Here is an 8502-nt window from a genome sequence, read left to right on the forward strand (position 1 = left end):
GCATCGTCCATGAGAGCAGCTGCAAACTCACACAACAAACTTTCAAATCAGTGCCACTATGAGAAGCCACAGGGGAGAATAAGCTGTTTTATCAGCGGTGGAAACATCAGACTTAGAGTCAAAGATAATCAGGAATAAACACAGCAGTAGTCATGTCTCATGTCTCTGCACCTGCACAAGTGTCTCACAATCGTGAACAATGGAAGCACAGAAACAAACACCAGTATCTATGTCATCAAATCTTATTCTGAATCGCTGCCTTTGCACTGTGATACATCTGCATCAGTCACTCAGTCACGAGACGAAACAGGAACAAGTTACCTACCAACTGCAGTCTTCTCTTTAAACTTTTCCTCGCGAATGCGCTCCCTGTCCCCTTTTTTTCAGCCTTTCCTTCACTTCCGTCTCTCTCTCCCCCGGTCACTCACTGTGCTCACTGTAAAGTTCTGCTCTCCTCCAGCACGCAAATCATTTTTACGACTTGCGAGATGACTGGGAATGAGGGAAGAAGAAGGAGGAGAGAAAGAGAGAGAGAGCGAGAGAGAGGCAGAGGGAGAGCGCGAGCGCGCAGGGAGGAAGGATGACAGAGAGGGGTGGAGAAGTGGAGATAATGGTTGGGAGGCAGGCGACCAATGGGCCTGGAGCCTAATGGAAAAAGGGAATCAGGACACACCAATGAGGCGCAGCCTGGAGAGAGAGAGAGAGAGAGAGAGAGAGAGAGAGAGAGAGAGAGGGATGGCGAGAGCCACAGTCGGGAGGAGGAAACAGTTTAACGCAGATCCAGAAAAACACTGAGAGGAGAGGGAAAGCGCGCGCACACACACACACAGAGGAGGGAGAGAGAGAGAGAGAGAGAGAGAGAGAGAGTCCCACGCGAGCTGGAGAGACTGCACATCAGAGAGAAGCTCAAAGAAAAGAGGAAAGGGGAGGCAGCGAGAGAGAGAGGAAGGAAAGAAGGAAGGAAGGAAGGAAGGAGGTGACTTACCCGGGTGCTGGGAGTATCATCCTTCACATACTGCCTCCTCAGACTCATACACACACACACACACACTCACTCACTCATTCATACATGCACATACACACAGACACGTGCACCCACCCCAGCGATAGAGGCGCGCGCCGCGCTGCCGCTGAGACTAACCAATAGCGAAAACAACAAAAGAGAGAGAGAGAGAGAGAGAGAGGGGGGGGGGACTGCCAAAGCCGAGTGGTACCCTAAAGCAAGTGTGTGTATGTGTGTGTGTGTGTGTCAGAGAGAGAGGGAGAGAGGAAGTGTGTATGAGCATGTGTTTGTGCTGTGGGAGGAGAGAGAGAGAGGGAGAGAGGACTGAAGGAGGCTAAAAATCTGCTCTCCTCCCTCCTTTTTTCAGTCTTTAGCCCAGAAATGCTTGTCTGTTTCTCTCTCTCTCTCTCTGTGTACCTTGCTCTCTGTACACTCAGTGTGCATGTATGTCCTTCAACTCTCTCCCTCCCTCCCTCTCTCCCTCTCTCCCTCAGCCTGTTAATGTGCCCTCCCTTCCCCTTTCTCCCTCTCACACATTTATTCAGAGCTGCAGACTGTCTGCTCCCAGACTCGGCTTCTTCCCACGGGCCCCAGGTAGAGAGGTGGAAGGAGGGATGAAAGAGGAAGGAAGGAAGGAAGGAAGGAAGGGGGGGGAGCATGGCAGTAGTGAGTCATGTGGAAGTGCACAGTGCATTTATTTGAAATTGGAGAGATAGATGTGTCTCTTTAGAGGGGAAAAATCAGCTGTGCTCATTAGGGATATTCAAAATTCACACAGTACGATGTTTATATTGATCGTGTCCCTGGTTTGATATTTATGGCAATATTGTGACAGTAATGTAGCTCTGAGAAGCTGAGGAAGCGAGATGCACTCTTTGTGTAACTTTAGCTGTGGAGCTGAGAGCTGTGGTTACAGTGTTTGACTGAGGTCGAGGTCAGACGACACGTTATTAGTGCAATTAACGCTCGAACCTTCACACGCAGCGTGTCACGATCCATCGGCCGCTGAAAATGAATCATTTTATACCGTGAGGCGTGTCCCAGTGAACGACTGAGTGACATCAGTGACGCTAACCAATGAGGACAGAGGACTCAAGTGTAGGTCATTGGTGAAGTTGAACCTTGGTCACAGCAGGAAGTCTTAGTCAAAACCAAGTGATAGTTGGTAAAGATGGTCCAAGTTCAACTCCACCAATAACTGACCCGTCTTTAATATCATACACAAATGTATAAGTTATTGTCTAACCACGCCCCATGATCCAGCCCCTCTTCTTCTGAACGTCTACTAAATCTGTTGATTATTTTCTCCATTTATCATTTTGTAGCTGTTTGGTCCAGAAAATGTCAGAAAATGTCAAATCTGGAGACGCTGATGTTCTTGAATGTCATATTTTGTCCATAAACCAAAATGATTCTGTGTTAATGTTTAGTTTGTTCTATGGAGCAAAGAAACCAGAAAATATTCACATGTAATTTGTTTCATTTATTTATAAAAACTCATCAAAAAACACTCAAACTGATCAACAGATTAATAATTTATCAATTTATAATGAATTAATAATCAAATTATCATTGCAGCCTTTAGGGAACCACTATGTTGTCTGTCCATCGCTCTGCGATCACCAAATGTCACATAGTGATGCAAAGTATTGGCTCATATGCATCATGAATAGGTTTTTTGTTGCAAAATGTCTTATACAATGTCAATATAAAGACTTTTAGTTGGATACTTTGTGAAATATTATCACAAATATTGTAATGTGCTATAGTTTTAAGCTCATATTGTCCAGAGTTGCTTTTTTTTCCACTTGACCTCTCACCCTGTGTCAGCTGAGATTGGCGCGGCACCCTCATTTTTTGTTTTTCCGTCATTTTTTTCTGTCAAATCAAACTGCTTCAACATCAGAATGAAAAGCAGATGGAGCATCCACAATTTCTTAATTCCTAATCTTAATTTCTCTCTGTTTTCTGTCCCCACAAACACCTGCCTGTGGTTCACAGGTGATGAGGGTCTTTTTAGTTCCCTCTCTGCTCTGCTCCATATGCAGCAGAGACAAGAGAGTTTTTGACCTATCATTGGAAACAGGATGTCATGGTACTGACGATGCCTTTATGTCCTTTGTTGCACGTTATTTGGCCTAAGATCATTGTCAGTGAGCTGAGAGAGAAGATACAGGACACAAACTTAAAGTCTCCTGCTGATCGCCGGCTTGCTGTTAATTTATGGCCTCCCCTCCACCGGCCGCTACCTCCCTCTCTCCCTCTCTCCCTCTCTCCCCCGCTCCAGGCTCCAGGCTGCAGGCTGCAGGCTTCAGGCTGGCTGAGCACCAGAATTAAGAATGCACAAGACGGATGGATATTGAAACAAGCTAGTTGTAGCCTTGTGTGTAGTGATGAGCACTGCTCCCAACCAGGAGACAATATTTACAATACAATCATGCTCAGCCCATAAAAGAAGGTGACATTCATGTGTGCTCTTCTGTGCATGAAAATGGGAACGCAGACACAATGATTTCCATATTTACTCAGATATGCAAACACAGAAAATGCTAATTTGAGCCCCGAGACATCATCATAATTAGATTATAAATTAGCTTCTTTTTTTTTCTTCTTCTTCTTCTTTTTTTTTTTTTTTTTACTGGACAAGAGGTGCTAATTCATTTATTTTCCACCAGTGGGGGACACTCCGCTCCAAATACAGCAGACAGGAAAGACAGCAAAGACAACTGGACACTTCTCCCACCCACAGTCCTACAGGACTGAGACAAACAAGAAGAAATAACATTGAAACAGATGAATGTTTACACATCAATATTCAGCACAACCTTCAAAGACACGGATGTTGTGCGAGCGTGTATACGAGGCACATTGTTTTGATCTTCCTCAGAACGGTAAACAAATTTCACGGAGCAGCATTTTCACAGAACCGAGCTCGGTTTCACCCACAACAATGCTGCCAGGCGGCGGAGGAAGGCATGATAAGTACTCTGGTGGGTTGGGATGCCGCTGCCTGCGGGGCGTTCAATATTAGCAATTTCAAACTCTTATTTGGCTATGTTAATGCCAGTCAGGCACAATTCATTTAGCCTACATTTTTAAGCAAATAAACAAAGAGGAAAGGGGAGAATGTGGGAGACATAAGGACGAGCATGACGCTGTGGCACAGTATTTATGGATCACAAGTCAGTGCTGACTCACAAAACCTGGATATGAATTGGCTGAGAATTATTAAAATAGGTGCATCTATGGCAGAACACAAACAAATAACATGTGTATTTGCCTAAAAACGTGTTACCTTTGCTGATAAAAGCTCGTCTATGACATTTTACACCAATGAATAAAAAAAGTGGATGTTTTTGATACAAAATCTACTCCAAATCATTTAAAGCATTTCCTCGCTGGTTCAGATGATGACTCAGCCACTTGTCCGGCTGCACTCCTCATAATTAACAACAACAACAACAACAACGACGACGACGACATGCAGAGTTGTGCGTCTGTCATTCATTCATGTCATCTGATGTTACATTTTCTTGGAAGAACGCACAAACTCAGTCGGATATTAAACTGTTCATTTAGCTTTTAAAGTTAGTTACTGTTTCTTAAGTGTGTGAAACACCTACTTTACATTCTTGGATCAACATCATCCAGAAAACTGTGACATTTCCAAATCATCCAACATTATCATGTGGTTACAGACAAGATGCTCCGAGCGTTCGACCAATCACACGAGTGGAGGGCAGGATGATGATCCACAGCTATAACTGATCAGGATTCAAATGTATTTGGACATAATATGAGTACTGCTCTTGTGGTCAGCTGTCTTTAGCACTGGAATTAACAGTAAATCATCCTCAAGATCAGTGGTCAGCAACTGGAGGCCCGTGGGCCAAAAGTGGCCCGCCCACATTAATATCTTTGTTTAAATGGTTTGCTTTTCCTCACAAAAACATCTTAAATTTGCCATTTTTGTACAATACTGAATAGTTTAGATTAGAAGAAAAAAGGTTAGTAGAGGAGATGATGTTTTTGGCCCGGGATTCAATCGCTAAGACAAATATTGGCGCGAGGACAAATTTTCTCACTGACCCAAAGCTCTAGATGTTGACCCAACAAAGATCACAACGTCGATGACATGTGAACGTGAATTTTCTAAAAACTAGATCCAGAAAGTGAATATTATCTTTGTAAATAACTGTTTTTGGCTTCTGAATAATTCACAGCACGGGAATCTGCAGTAATGCTGCACCAGCAGAGACGACCGTTCTACATAAGAGTGTGTTTCTCTTCTTTACTGGATTACTGGATTACTTATTAACTGAAGAATATCAAGACACAATCATAGATGTTGCATTTGGACTTAATAAAGTTTGCTCCCGTCAGAATTCTTCCTGTGATCAGTGATAAGGAGCCGTCCACGTGAGCCAGATTTTCTTAAATTAAAATATTGATACGTTTGCCAGCGTATCCGTAATTGTATCTCAAGAATGTCAAGAAGGACGAGTTATTTCTGAGAATCACAGAAAATAAAGATCAAAGGTTCAAGAAGAAGCTGCTGAGTGAACCTTCAGAGTGCATTTTTAATTTGAAACTGCCTCTGATTGTAAAAATAAAATAAAATGAAAAATCCCAAAATAAAATCCAGGAAAAGACTAATGGACAACTGGAAGTCTCTCAACACTGACAATCCTTTTGTAAGTGGAAACATTTCATAGAGATTCAGATGATATTAAACACTGAGGTCCATTTAAAGAACAGTCCTCATACATTATACACAGTGGATGAACTGGTGTCTATTCTTCACTGAGAGAATGAATCATTCACACAAACTTTTCCTCAGGTATACAAACACACACACACACGGTGCACACACGCATGAGTAAATCCTACAACTTTCACATTTAGTTAAAAATAAGAATGAAGTGAGTGACAGACATGCTGCAAAGAAGGTGTCGAGAAGCAGGGATGGAGAGAGAGACAGAGAGAGAGAGAGAGAGAGGTTGAGGTTGGAGGTGTTGATGCAGAGAAAGGCAAACTAGAGCCAGAGAGCAGGAGAGAGAGACGGGGAGGGAGGGAGGGAGGGAGGATAGGTGTGTTTTGGGACTTAAGACAATGGTGTGGGAGAAGGTGAGGGCTTGTTGTTCAGTGGGACCCAGGGAGGAGAGCGGGTGGGGTGAGGGAAAGGAGCAGAGAAGGAAGAGAAGGATACCTTAAGGGACCAGACACAGATTAATAAGGGAGGAGTTGCTGCCTTGTTTGTGTTTTGGGAGTATAGGAGAGAGGAGGAATAACAAGCTGCAGCCTACATATGCACAGTATTGTGTGTGTGTGTGTGTGTGTGTGTGAGAGTAAGAGAGAAACTTGTGTCTTTGGAACGGGATGACAAATGTGAGAGACATAAAAGACCAGAGCGGCACACACATACCCTGAGGAAGCCATTTTATCCACACACACACACACACACACACACACACACGAATACAAAGACAAAGCAGTAGCTCAGGTATATACAGAACAGTGACTTCAGGGGATAAACACACACACACACTGTACTGTGGACCCTCAGTTCTCTTATAACTCCCATAACTACAGGTCCAGCCTCAGTCTCCTGCTGTGATCCATTGTCACATTTATCGTCTATTCAGCAACAGATTAAACAGCGTTAGATAGTTCATGTATCCGTCTATTATCTATTAAAGTGAAATCCCTCAGTTGAAGTGCACGTCATATATACTGTAAGCTACATATTCCAGAAGCCATCACTTATCTAGAGTGTTTGCTCGGTGACATGAATATCCCACACAATGTGATCCACTGCCAGAGATCCACAAGGTCACGATCATGATGATGCCACCGAGGGCGGGGGGGTGGAGCCATAATGGCGGCAACTGGCAGTTTAACGGTTACGTTTAACCACAGCGCCGAGCGCAACCGTGAATGTGTTTCTGTGCCATTTTAAAAATAAACTTTAACCGACGTTAAAGGAGTGGAAATGTAGTCGGGCAGATATGAAAGAGAGCATGAATACCTGTGTCCTGAGTTTGGGGCCACATCCTTCAGATTAGTCACGCTGTAATGAGCAGAGGAGACTGTGCAGAAGCTGTAATAAGAGCAGACAGCTACAATCGCTGACTCGCTGGTGAACACACGAGCATTTAGCCGCTAACGAGACTCATATTTTCAGGAGGTGATGGGGGGGGGGGGGGGGGGGGTAAAAGGTGAGAGAACACTGCCTGACATTCACTGTAGGCGGACACAAGCATGAATGTGGAAGCATGCCATAGTTTTACCAGTGTGTTGTAAAGGTTTGAGTACATATATGTCAGCGGAGTTCATGTTTCTTGGACGTTGCTCCCTCCAACACAGGCTTCGTGTGTAAAGACTCAAGTTATTAACAGTTCCCTCCGAAGTCTTTGCCAGCAGAGGCAGTATTTGCCCTCCATTTGGAAACCAACCACAAGAAAGACAGAAAATGAAGGCGTTCACACTGGCAAAAAGTGAAATACCACAATACCATCTGACACTGTATGGTGTAACCTCAATAATGATTTGTACTGTTAACTGTCAAAATAACTGCACTGATGCAGGTTGAAATTTAAGACAAAAACAGACATGCATGTTCCACAATTGCTCTTATACCCTTTAACTTGTGCATAAAGAGGCGGAGTTTAGGTTAATCTGTAATCCATGGATGTCAGATTGGCTTTACTGTAAAAGATGTGCTGATACTATTGTTCCAATAAACAGATAAACACACACACACATGCAAGCATATTGTTGAGGGAATGTATGCATTTAAACACGAGACGCACGCCTGGTGACACACAACACAAGTAACACAAGTAACACAAACACACACACACACACACGTGCATGCTGATGTAAATTCAAAAGCAACCACATGAGAACAAAGGCATGGCATGGATATAAACAAGAGGGCATCCATAAACATTACATGTCCATGCATTATGCAGACACATGCACACATCTAAGCTCCAGCAGACGCTCAAACACACACACACCCGTAACCGCGGTTACCTCGTTCACAGAGGTAAGACCACGCATCGCTTCACCCCCTCACTCCCCCCCCCCCCCCCGTCTCTCTCGAGTCCCCAAATCCATGGCATATGACCTTCTGTGGGACAGATAAAGAATGTGCTTATCAGTCATGCAAATGAAGCTGAATTCATTTTCCACAACAGATGGCCCCATAGATAATGATGATGGAGGAGAGAAAATTAAATGTCTCTCGCTCGGTGACCATGGCAACCGTGCCTCTGCGGCGTAATATCAATAATAAGTGCACTGCATAATAAGGTTGTCAGTCCTGTGAATCAAAACCTCCCATGATGGGATAGGGCACGAAGGGTTAGAGTGTGTCTGGAAGTTTGCTCGACTCTGGAGGGCACAGTGGGAGGTCCACTCAGGTCAGCATTTAAATAAGTCACTTTCCTTTTGTTGGTTCATTTACCTTCTTATGAAATACCTGCTCATCTCAG

The 8502-nt window shown here is 43.9% G+C and overlaps 1 protein-coding gene across 4 annotated transcripts in view; it reads right to left on the reverse strand.

The window, feature by feature from the left end:
• myt1lb (myelin transcription factor 1-like, b) overlaps nt 1–1164 on the reverse strand; it is a 91981-nt gene extending 90817 nt beyond the window's left edge. For 2 of the 4 annotated variants that reach the window (XM_058615419.1, XM_058615420.1), the window contains exon 1: nt 326–972. The gene's annotated coding sequence lies outside the window, so the exon portion shown is untranslated. The other 2 variants (XM_058615418.1, XM_058615417.1) reach the window with 2 other exon arrangements.
• Nucleotides 1165–8502: the final 7338 nt, after the last annotated feature.

The sequence above is a fragment of the Solea solea genome, chromosome 18 (genome assembly GCF_958295425.1).
Source record: "Solea solea chromosome 18, fSolSol10.1, whole genome shotgun sequence".
Lineage (NCBI taxonomy): Eukaryota > Metazoa > Chordata > Actinopteri > Pleuronectiformes > Soleidae > Solea > Solea solea.